We start from the raw sequence: 13573 nt of genomic DNA, 5'->3' as shown, positions 1-13573 counted from the left end.
AAAAAAATATATATATATATATTTCTTCTTTTTTTATTGATACACAGGTAGTGATAAAAAATCAACGCGGACTATATAAATTCTTAAGACGGTCGTTTTTCTTATGAGACGGTGATTTAATTCTATTTATTACAATTTAGGACCCAATTTAGACTTTTGTGAGCTATCCTGGTAAATATCATCCTTGAATATCTACTACTACTGTTGTATGTCAAATAAATATATCTATTAACTGAACTATCTCCAACGTAAAGCAATTGCTGTATTGATGTTCCGATTCGTAGTGAATTATTACAGAATTTACCAGGGAATGTAAAATTCTCTAGAAAAAACTCTAGAATGAAAAGAATCAAATGGTGTAGGTCAACACTGTCATTTCACTACTACTCCTCAGTATTGCGAGGTTGATCACCAACTTTAAAAACTTCAATTGACCAAATACAATTTCACACTTTTTCTCTCAAAATTTGCAATATATAAAACTTTAATAACTTTTATGAGAGTGTATTACAAAATCTTTTTACAAAGGCAATGCTGTGGAATGTAACTCGAGGAAAATCTCCATCTATACACAGATAACTTTCGCCAAGATCTTGTTCAACTGAACTCTATATCTAAGACGTTTAAATGTCAGTGCCATAGGGTGTGATACTTAAAATAAAGAATAACATTTTTTAATAGATTGAATGAAATTTATCATTTCCCTTGTGCCAAACATAGTTGTTAGCATTAATGCCATTATTGAAATTAAGGGGTGACATCTGTCGTTAGCCGTTTCAATTAAAGTTTCTAACCCAACCTTTTAATGGATTTGTATTAGTATGCGAAAATCACTTTTTTTTTTCCTGAGAAATACCGTTTAATCTAAAAACAAGCCTGATTACACTTCCTCATAACACTAAACATTCGCTGCTATTTTATCTGAATGCTGATATTTTGTAACCGAAAGACACAATGTAACAAGAGACACGGCTAGGTGTTCTTTCACTTGCCTGCTTTCACAAAATTATGAAGGTGGCCGAGATATACGGATTTATTACATAACAGTCTTTGATATGCACGATATACGTGCTATTCGATCCGGTATTTATAGATATATATACAAAAATAAGAACATCAGTTGAATACGAATACATCTAGGAACTCCTTACAACAAAAACTCCACATTTTGATTTTCTCTAGATCTCTTAACCCTATCAACTGACTTCATTCCTGTGTAGGATAAGTAATTGCCTTTCGAATATCAGATCACGTGGATCATGTAATTCATACAAAAATGTCAAACACAGCCACGTAAGTGACGATACAGCTTCCAAATTCCCTTGAGACAAATATAGATGTAGCCAAGAAAACTAACAAGAAGAAATTGTGTTATACAACAACATGAATAAATGAGAGGTCTCGTTTTATTACCAATAAATTATCTAACATATAGGCCCTTAAGTGCACTTTGTTGGTATTGTAGTTACATATAGTTACATGTGTACACTTCATACAACAATACACAATTACGGAATGGCCTGCCAGTAAAAATGAAAAAACACAACTATTTTCCCATGTTCGAAGGACAGAGGGTCAATAGCTTTTTATCGTTGACTTGTGAGCAATTTTCTCATCGCATGTGATCAGAAATTGATTTCATTTAATTGTTAATTCACATTTAAACTTTAGCTCAACAAAATATAACGCTGAACTTTAGACCGTAAATATAACGCAAACTATAGACTGGCGATTTAGAAGCAGCCGTGTAAAAAAATGTATATTGGCCTTACCAAAATGTGTAAATTATTGGATGGGATACATTTTCCGGACAGTACCAGTTTCCGGACACATGTGATATCCGCTTTATTTCGTTGCGATTCATGTAATTGTTTCATCTAGATCATTTAAAAGTTTGTTATTCATGTCTGCCACAAACCGCTATATTATAAGGCTGTATAATGTTTGGGTTTTTGATGATAACTCACCTGCGTTTACAAAACAACTTCCGGTCTTAACTGGGCATGAAGATGGCATTGCGCATGCGCAGTAGTTCACACTTGCCGAGGTATCAAGTGGGGAAGAAATAATTAAACTACATAATGATTGTCTGCTGATAACATGTTTTACTTTTAATTTCAGGGTAAAAGTTACGTAAGATGCAGGGTTGCCGGTTTTTGCACTTATTTTATTCTATATCTATTGGAATTATCAAGAATTCGTGTTAGAGGAAATACGAGTTTTTTTATAGTCAACCTCGGTTTGCTCTCGTAGCTGCTATTGAACGCCGGGTTATGTTTCATGCGCAATTTTGAAGAGCTGAATGATAAAGAAATGTGTAGAAATAGTTTAATTACTTATTTTGATATCGAATTAACAGCAAAATACCGTCAAAATATTTGTCCGGCAACTGGTTTACCTGACGGGGAAAATAACTTCCTTTAGTGACCCCATTTGAGGCCCCATGGAATTCATATTTTACGTTACAACGCGATGCTGATTACAACAACGGATGCGGAAGGAGCTGAAGTTTGTGCAGTGTGGGCTTCATTTATGTCAAATATTTTTTTAGGGAATAATGGTACCAAAATATGGAAATGTGTCCGGAAAATGGTTCCCAGCCAGTAACTGTATTAAAACAAAAGTAGAATAGTGTCCCCATGCATGTAAAATACACCTGATGATATAAGTTGCGCACATCTAAAAATGTGCAAAATGAAATATTCCAAAGAGCGTATCAATTATTTGGCCTGGGTCAGGGTGTGTTGACATTGAAAGGTCATGCGTTCTATGCAAGTTGCAACAATGACTGATGTTAAAGAGAATAGATTAAAGTGTATGTATGTATTACTGTGCGTTTTGTAAAATATATCGAATAGGACACCACAAAACAGTTTCATTTGTTGGAAAAAAAAGTAAATATGACGTAACAATTTACATTTTTGTTTGATTTAAATTCACGCCGACACAGTTTAAGTCGTATGGCGGGTTTGAAAAATAGTTTGAGAAAGGAAAGAAATGTATACTTCTACATGCCAAAAATAAAGAAAGTTTAATACACATGAAATACTTTAATTTTTGGAGTGTTTCTATTAATATATTCTGAGCTTGACGAATATCACTTCTCCGATTTTCTTTTCACTTCTTAATTACGTGTGTATCACTGGACATGATAATGATCTTTTTGAAAACCGTTAATTCTGTCAGAACTGTACAGATTTGTTACAACACCTACACGTTTTAACCACAGTTCAACATTTGTGCCAGCGTTGTTCTGAACTTTTTACTCATTCCACAATAAATGAAAATATTCACTGGACAACTCAGTATCACCATTATATTTGATATGCTTATCACAATCAGTTTCGCATCTGACACAGAATAAAAATTTATAGCTATTTGTATAGCGTCAATGAACAGGACAACTGCATTAGGAATTTCACAAAATAGGTGTATTCCGACAACAACAATCAACAACGATGTTGTCCTCACATTTTGTTTGTCCTGTTGGTTAAGGCCATCAAATCGTCCTCTAAATAAACGTCTTCTCTTCACGCGTTGTGACGTCATAGATTTTATCAATAATATGGTTAAGATTGTTAACACTACGCAAGGTAATAATCCAAAACATGTTGCTCGCAATATGAAATAAACATTTATGTATAACTCTAGGTTTGTTTTTACCCAGTCGCGGAAAACGGTTATACATCCAGGTGTGTTTGACTCCAAGGAGTATGCAGGCACGAAATACGTGTCAAGAAACCTACTGGCATGCGCAATTATTCCAATGATATGTAATATAATTACAACTTTCAACGATGAACAAAACTTAAAGTTTGATCGTGATTTAGGTACACAAATGAAACAATACCTTTGTGTTGCCAAGGCAACGGTTTGCAGTACAGATATATTATGAAATGCCGATCCAAGTACTATTAACAATTGATATGGAAGGCACCAATCGAACGGTACAATATCTTCGTATTTACCCAAAGTAAAGAAGTTAAAAAAGACAGGTAGAAGCGTTATTCCACACATCATGTCACTAAATGCAAGTCCAGCTAACAAAACATTTGTGGCTGTACGCATTTCTTTCTTTTCTAGAACTGTAATTACGAGACAATTAGTAATTAAAGTAAACACTATCACTGGTGGAAGAACATATCCAAATACTTCCGGATATCCGCCGTATAACGGAAATTGTGTTGATAAATGTAATAAATATGAGATATCCACTACGTTCTGTGTTGTTACCGTTACATTTAAACCTTCATCCATTTTCCTTTGCTTATTTTCTATTTAAAAAATGTTTGATGTTGACTCTACCACTAGTTAATCCTTTAAGTCATCTTTTCACAAACGATTTACCATCCGTTATTCTTCGTATGCTGAACAAAGTGTTATTTTATCAGATATTGCACATCCTTGGTGTAAACATCTTTATTGACCGACAGACAGTTTGTTTCCGCTGTTGCTGAACCAGCAGCGATTCGAGAAATACTGGACGCCAAGTCTCGCGGCCAGTGTTATTGAAGTTAAGCTCTGGTTATGAACTAATTGAACTAATTTTGCGATACTAATGATATTATATATGAAACATCAGGCAGTTGCTCGATAAGAAGTGTTATTGATAAATAGTGTAACAAATTTAGAATGCTGTCCGAAAGATAAATATCTTGAGTTTTACATGAAGTATATATTTCTGAAGTTTGGCATGCAGAAATTTCAGTGAAAGAAGTTGCAACAATCATACAGTTTTGCTTATTTCACGGCAACATCTGATTTGTAAAATGTTAAAAATAATTCATAAATGCATCGATATTTCAAACAAGCAAGTTTTAATGCAACACATAAGTAAATCACAAAACGCACATTCTAGCATAAACTACTGTTTTTATCGTTTTCAGGGATTGTTTTAACATGAGAGTAAATGTGTGTTAACGGTGAGACTCTCGCGCTCACGCGCTGTGGGCATAGTGTTTTTTACATCTTTTACATTTGCGCGTTCTGTGGCAAAGTGTAAACCTATGACGACCCTATAACAGATAATACTAAAGGGAAAGACGTAAACGTAATCAAACGGCACTGACATTCCTGGCATTTCATAGACATACTCGTTTTATGCTAAAATAACGTTAACGCGTGTGCGTTTCATGGTAAAAGACAAGCAGAATGAATCCCTTGGGAAGGGATACATTGATACCATCGTCCTACTGGGTTCGGGCACCAACCAGTCCCGCGGGATTCTGTAGATATTGCAACTTGAAAAATCATGCGTTATCCCTACAATAACGACATTTTCCATAGGTAAAAAATGTTAACTTTTGAGCATAGTTCTGAGGAAAGTAAATTTTACCTTTAAGTCCAAGTAAGATCTTCCCATATTCACTTTTGGCTAATCTTCCCATATTCACTTTTGGCTAATGTTGCGAAAATTGTCTATTTTGTTCATTTTATTCAATCAATGCCAAATGCTTTGGTGCTAAGTGCTTATTTAAATTATGATCTGAATATATCAATGGATGAATACATCCTTTAAATATAGTCATTGGCCTTCGTTACATAACTTTTTTCTCTATTAGAATTTGTTTTCCTAGACATTTTAGAGATAGTTTTGGTCCGATGTTCCCATGGCCGGTGGAACATGTTGTTGCTCAGATCTTGAATTTAAATAATTATCAATCATGAAGAATTTGACGATTGACATTTATCATTTGGCAATAAACATTATCTGTTGGTCATTTAGCATTGGCATTTATGGTATGTATCATTTAGCATAAAAAAATGTCATTTTGTTCGGTCAAGGAGAAAATAGCCAAACTATGGTAGTTTAGTCATTGACTGATAAATCTCCCATCTTTCTTTTTACTTGAAATATTTTTACCTATATTGATTGAGCATGTTTACGTTCCCAAAAAAGATGCCTTAATGTCTCTCTTTTCTCCTGACAAGTGATATAAAGGCCATTAGACATTCCCATTAAATTTAACTTATGTTCAGTAAAAATAGTTCTATGGAGAAACTTCCATTGAAATTGCTTTGCTTTAGAAGAAGCATATGATTAATAAATAGACCCATTGAAAGCTTGTGCCAAATATTGCTTCCCATTTGCATTGTACTGCAAGTTTATTTTGCTTTGTGAAACATCTTTCCGCTTCAAGTCAGTATAGATTTTATAACAATTTGAAGCTCCGCAAGATTAAGTAAGTGGAAGATTTAACTTAATTTCTAAAACATAATCTTTTAATTTTACCACTTTAGATCGTGGTATAGTTTTTGTTAATATTGACTATTTGGAGATCCAGTTCCTTTTATATTGTAGTTTTTGAACAATATTTGTACTTTTGGTGAACATGTTTTCTTTAGAGTCCCATATATCCGCAATATTTATAACATTACATTTAGTAAATGACTCGAGAAACAGTGGCCTTTCTTTATACTTAATTTCAAAATTCCCAAAAAAAGGGATTCGTGTTTTAGGTACTTTCTCCCTTGAATTGATACAATTGTCCTAAATTCTACCCAATGATCATTCGATTTTGAATAAAAGTTAGACGTTTTCACATTAAAACCTAAACCTTTCAAAGAGAACATCTACATATAAAATATGTTTGTGAGAAACGCTCATCTTGTGTTTGCAAATAATGTCCAGTTTTGGAGCCCTGAATGAATTATTCGTTATATTGTTTTGACATTTACACCTTTTTGGATTAAACGTTTATCTGGAACACTTAAGCCGCCGTATTCGTACATAAGACGAATCGTCTTTTTATTTACTAATAGTGCTTTTTTTTATTATTCCAAATAAAGTCGTGGATAAGCTTTTCTAGTATGTTGATATATCTTTCTGGAATACCCTCTTGGTTCTTTTTCATAGCTTATTTTAGATACAAGATAACTTTTCAATAAAAGTACTTTGCCTTGAAATGTTAAGTTTCGCATTTTCCATACGTTTAAATATGTTTTTATTTTGTTTATTTTTATCATCCATACTACATCATCGTCAATATTATATCCATGTTAGGCAGATTTTTAATGTTTTTACAAAATTTTTGGTTATTATTACCTTTCAAATCCGGTTTTTATTCTTTATTTTACCTAATAACAACCCGGTGTTTTTTTTTTTTGGTTTTTTTTGTCTAATTTTGCTCCTGAAGCTTGTTCATATTTTGATAAATTGTGGAAAATGTACGGTAAATACTTTTCGTTTTTACACACAAAAAATTGTGTGTCATCGACAAATTGACTGATTCGCGCTTCTGGAGAAGAATTATTTTGTGACGGTAGTTCTATACGCTGAATGTATCGCACATGCCATAGCTTCCGCTTGTATAATGTAAATTAGAGGAGCGACAGGGCAGCCTTGTTTGATTGAACGCGATATTTCGAAATAGTCTGACATAAACCCATTTGTTTGAATTACGGTTTTTGAACCTTTTAGCAACATATATATCCACTTCCTGAAGTTTGTTCCAAAGCTGAATTTGTCTAAGCATTTGTCAACCCATTCCCACTCCACGCGGTCAAATGCTTTTGATTGATCGAGAAAAATGATTAACCCTTTTTCATTTATCTCATCAATGTAGTTTATTACATCCTAAATGGAGCGATTTGCTTCACTTATACATCTTCCCCGCATATATCATTTTTGATCGGCATGAGTAAGTGATGATAGAACTGGTTTTAATCGCTCAGCTAGGCATTTCGATATAAGTTTGTAATCTACACTTAGTAGCGTGATAGGTCGCCAATTTCCCCCTTTCCCCGTTTTTATATATGAGTGATAAAATACCTTTGTACATAAAACTTGACATTCAAGTAAAATTTTAATGCAGGGCATCAAGTCGCCGGAGAACTGAATTTACCACACTGGATAACCGGCTATCCTGACGCCCGCTGGACAAAAAAAAAACGCTGGAAAAGTAACCCAGCTGTAAATCGGTGGGTAAAGTTTTTCATTTATTTCTATTGAAAAGAAGCCAATTCTTGCAAATCAACTTGACAGTTTTACCAAGAAATGGACATGGCTTACATTTACAATTTCTGGGCCGAAAACGATCGTTATGTTTTAAGAAATTCCCTAACAAGTTCTTCAGTTTGAAAAATCGAGCAAAAATCCATAGTTTCGCGCAAAATACTTTATTTATGAACAACCTATGTAAACTTTTACCATCTGGTTTAACAGATGTTTCCTTTCGGAACACCTGTGTAAAGTTTCCGGGTTCTACGTTCTTTCTGAAAAAATATATTAGCCGTTAAATAGGCATGGTCGAGAAAAAAATGACTGTCGAAAACGGCCGCTGTAGTTGCAATAGAGTAAGACAGTCGTTGAAGTCAGCTGTGCTGTCGGCTATCGAGAATACAGCTGTATGAAAGTAAAAGACACTCTTGTAGACATGTTACATGCCCCGTAGTGTCTCTTCTTCGTGTATATTTTGTGTCTGTATAATCTATCTGTGTTTTTTTGCGATTTCTTTCGTCTTTCATTTGTGTAAAGTGTGTATACTTGCAGACAGTAAACAGTTTATATATATATTAATTCCTTATTGCCATGTCGAGTAATTCTGGTTGATTTCATTATCATTGTCCTTTTGTTTTAGGGTCTAAAATTGCTTAGTTCCTTTTGTCCGTCCGCCAGCCCGCCCGCAGTGTCTTGTCCGGGCTGTGATTCTACATGCATGGACTGTTTCTCAAGTATTGATTTTTAAACTTCAAATTACCAATGATACAAGTATGTGTGAGGCCTAGTCACGAATGACCACCTCCAATGTTAGTGTCGGACTGGCTATTTCTACATGCATAGACCAAATTTCAAATATATTCATGATATTCCATAGGTTTATAAAGCAATATTTCTTGTCCGGCGTAGATCTATGACTTTATTATTCCTTGAGAGATTTTGAAATATGTTACACAAATATTTACTTCAGCCAAATGGCCTTGGACATGCCTCTTTACCTCTGAGTCACATTAATACACGAATTTTAGTATACCTGAATACACCAAAAATATTGTGTTACGTGTAAAGCATCTATTTTTTATACAAAAAGTCATTATGTATACATGTGAAACAATATACAATACCTAACGTTGAACAAATAACAGTGTAAGATCTTGTTGACAGAAAGAACAAATGTGTGCACTGTACAAAAGGGGAGTAACTCTTGTGACATAAATCATGGGATCCTGGATCGTATGATCGTATAAACAAGCAAAGAAGAGTTCAGATCTACCTTGTTATATGTTGATTTAATTTAAAGCTACATATGGCTGGCATGTTAAGAAATAACCGATTTGATAAATGAACACTATTCTTTAAAAGTCATGTGACGTTTGCAAAGTTATGCTTATTTAGATTTTAAACAATCGTTTGCAACCGTTTGCATCTAAACATCAACAAATTGCAGTTTTAGACCATGTATGAACTGGTAATTTTTGAAAAGGTATTTATGAATAAAACAAAATAGCAGATTTACATTAAGAGCAATTAAATAATTATGAATGAACAAATAAGATTATACACCTATCTAGCACCGCACTAAGAACACTTTTTAAAACAAGAACGGGCATTTGAGATTCATTTAAGATACTGAATTCTTCAAACGAAATTCAAATAACTGACGACCAGAAGCAATCATTTGCACTTGCAAATCCCGAGGTGGAAGTACTTTTTGTAGTAGAGCGGAGGCACCTGGAGGGGTATTCCTTCACCAGTAAAAGCTGGAAAAGTCTGAATTGTTTCGGTGTGACTGCAAGCCTAACAAAACAAAAAACTATATGGTCGGCTTTCGCATGGCGAAAAAAAAGGCAAGAACACGTGTACTAGGTTAAAATTCATCCCGGATGTGAAGGAGTATAGTCATAAAGCCTGTTGAAATGAAAGTGCTATTTTCAAAAATAGTTAGTTTTTCGTCAAATCACTGCCAGTAATACATTTTACATACAAAGGTATGCAAAATCATCGGAGTTAATGGATAGTCTATAAATGTTAACATCCGAGTTCAGCGACAGCACTAGCGGCTATTTTCGATAGTCATTTTTTTCTCGACCATGGCTATTTAACGGCTAATATAGTTTTTCAGAAAGAACGTAGAACCCAGAAACTTCACAAAGGTGTTCCAAAAGGACACATCTGTTAAAGTTTTCACAGGTTGTTTATAAACAAAGCAATTTGCGCGAAACTATGTTTTTTTCTCGATTTTTCAAACTGAAGAAATTGTTGGGGAATTTCTAAAAAGGTAACGATAGTTTTCGGCCCAGAAATTGTAAATGTAAGCCATGTCAATTCCTTGACAAAACTGTCAAGTTGATTTGCAAGAATTGGCTTCGTTTCAATAGAAATAAATGAAAAACTTTACCCACCGATTTACAGCTGGGTTACTTTTCCAGTGGGGGTTTTTGTCCAGCGGGCGTCAGGATAGCCGGTTATCCAGTGTGTAAATGTCAATTATATTAGTGTCGCACGGCGTGATGCGTTTCTGAATTTGAGTTCTGGAGAATGTAAGCGACAATGGAGTAATACGTCTATATGTTAATGTTAACAAATTCAGTAGACAATACATAATTTAATCATATATTTATTGTTGTTTTCTGCTTACGATGACACTTTAAACTTATTTTTGTTCACAGAAACTAAAAGTAAACAGAACACATCAAAATTTATTTAACACAATAACCATAACAAAACTCAAATCGGGATGAGAAAGATGGATTTGATAACGTAAATGTTCTGAAAAAATGCATTTATGCAGTATACAGGGGTTTGCAAATCTATGTTCCAATCAACAAGCAATTAACAATGTTCAAGAACTAATTACTAGAATAGAGTACATATTTCTGCAATAGTGTTGTGTGGTGGCACGTTATTCCAGTATTCTCCAGCATGCTAATGATATCCTTTTGTGTTTATATATATTCTGCCCTCTCAGAGATATTGAATGAAAGGGAAAAACCGGCATGTAAATCAGCTGCATGAAATTGATCATAACAGTAATAAATCATGTTCAGAGCTCCAAACAACACTGGTATCTGCAAGTGATCTGGAGAAAAGTAAAATTGTACATAAGGAAAATAATCATTTTCTGGCAGATTGTAAAAAATAATAGAAAAATCATTTTATCCTTTAAAATTTTAAACTTTTGATTCTATTGGCACCAAAGACGTAACGAAATTTACGATCCGAATTATTTTCCTCTTAAACAAAAAGAAAAAAGAACGGAAGGGTGATGCTATTATGCAATAATACAGAATGAAGAAATAATCAGAAACGCTAAAATTTCATCAATGAAAATTGTATACATATAAAGTTCATAATTTACAAAAAAGGCGTAATTATCATTACAATCTTTCAAGTATGATGATTCAATTCTGTTATATACAGATTGATACGAGTCCCACAATGCGTGGGCAGCATCAGCAATACACATGTATATGCACAATTGTATATATATAACATATACATACATACGTATACATGCAGATAGAAAACAATTTAATTACACTAGTAAATTGGAAAACGACTACCTTCCAGTATGTGTGAAAAGAAGAAAAAGAAAAAAAGAGAAAAATATTCTACTGGTAATGTGATATTAAAGAGATTCGCATTTTCTAAATTAGATGTAATGTACATTACTTGGATTAACGAGATATGTCATGCGAATTCAGGAAATAAATGTCATTTCTTGTAGAATGATATAACATTAACCAATTAATATCCAGTTTGCTTTCATATAAAATCCACTTGCTTTATAACGGTTTTTCGACATATTCCCATAAAGAATTAGAACTTCGTGATTTTGGATGTCTGTAAATTAATTGAGAGATAATGATTGTTAATTCTTTAGAAAATTTAAACAGCTGATACATTTAAAATTCTGATGTCAGTTGTAAAGCTAACTGCTGCCAAATCATTGAAGAGTTCCATGTTTGTTGATTGACACTCGGGTACATTTTTCCTATTTTATGAAAAAAACGAGACGGCTAGGCCGACATTCCATTAATATCCTGTAGTTCAGTAGGGCCTATTAAATTCAGAAATGCAAAAACATTTGACATTGTTCCTGCAACGGGATTATTGCAGGTTGTCCAAAAAGTTCAAAATTGATGATTTTGGCGTGTTATTTTTAACGGATATGGTACAACTTTCGTTTTGATAGCTTTCTGTATTCTTGCATGACAGTCCTGATTTTGTGATTAGTGTTAGATATGTCCTTGTGTGTCGTTTCCTGGAGTTTAATTTTATTGAGTTATGCCTATACTGGTCAAACATAACATCGATTCTTTCATATTTTTCCTTTGTTCAAAATTGCATCAACACTGACCAAATATTGTTTCTCTTTCTATTTACCGATTGGCCAGCCACAAGTATATGCAGACTTTCCTGGTATATTTATCTGTCCACTTATCTCAATGCCCTTGACAAGTTCATCTAACAATGTGGATTTCTTACCCGTTTTGAGAGTTCCATTTCAGAACTGGCAGCAATTCATGTTTTAGTATTTCCTCCATATTAAGGTCCCTGTCTGCATTATATGAAGTCACTAAACGATGCGGGTATTTCGATCTGCTTTTCTCAGCTATTGACCTTAATGCTTTATCAATGTTGGACGAAGAAGCAAATGTAGATGGATTGTCCTTTTTCATTGTATCGCGTAGCTGAACGTTCGATACATTCTCACTGTTTTGAAACTGTAGTCTCTCCCTGACAAAATTATTAATATTTCTTGGCCTAATTGGAGGGCAGACAATAGAGACTTTTCTATGGTGTCCGTGGCTATGTCTTTAGTTACTGCATTCAGCAAACGTTCAACTTGCAAATTTGGATCAGCCGCATTATCTTTTTGTAACATATTTAGAACTGATTCTTCAGCTTGTTTGTCCACAAATTGCCTGCACTGTGATGTTTCCTTGTGCCAAGTATGTCATACTAATTATTCCTACTCCTTTCTTCCCAGTTGAATTCAACCATTCTTGGTTTTGACCAGGATCCACCTGATTGACTTTTGTGTTTGATGTTTTTTCCACAAAATTGCCACTTCTGAACTCTTGCAAGACTTTATGAAGCAGATGATGTGCATCGTTTAGATAGACAGTCCCCCTACGTACATAATTTGTATGATCATATCTATGAAATAAAGGCAGCATGCATCGAAATACGTGAGGCATAGATCCCAAAGATCATTCCTTGTAGCTCGCGTGAACAAAAGAAACACTGGTACTATTTCCAGGTGTGTCAACGAGAAGTTAGGTTTTTGACCATTCTAATCAAAATTGTCAAAGTGACCTCTGAAGTTGCATTTTCCAATGCAGTAACGAGATGAATATTAATGTCTCTCTCTTTCTAATTGTAATTGTGGGAGAAACGTTCAGAGAGCCTATCTTGTAAGCCCTAATTCTCCTGTTGTATTGCTTTCCAGCCAAGATCTGATGCGCGGCAATAGGACCCAGAAGATTGGATTTAACCAATATTTCATGTAAACTATGCCGATGCTTTCGTATGTTCGCCTTTTATTTTCAAGTAATTCATTGATATATACAAACCACACATTCTAGGTAAAAGCTTGCCGCTTTATGCGGGCACTGACCATTTCAAATC

Source organism: Mercenaria mercenaria, chromosome 13 (genome assembly GCF_021730395.1).
Source record: "Mercenaria mercenaria strain notata chromosome 13, MADL_Memer_1, whole genome shotgun sequence".
Taxonomy (NCBI): domain Eukaryota; kingdom Metazoa; phylum Mollusca; class Bivalvia; order Venerida; family Veneridae; genus Mercenaria; species Mercenaria mercenaria.
Note: the sequence above shows the minus strand (reverse complement) of the source record.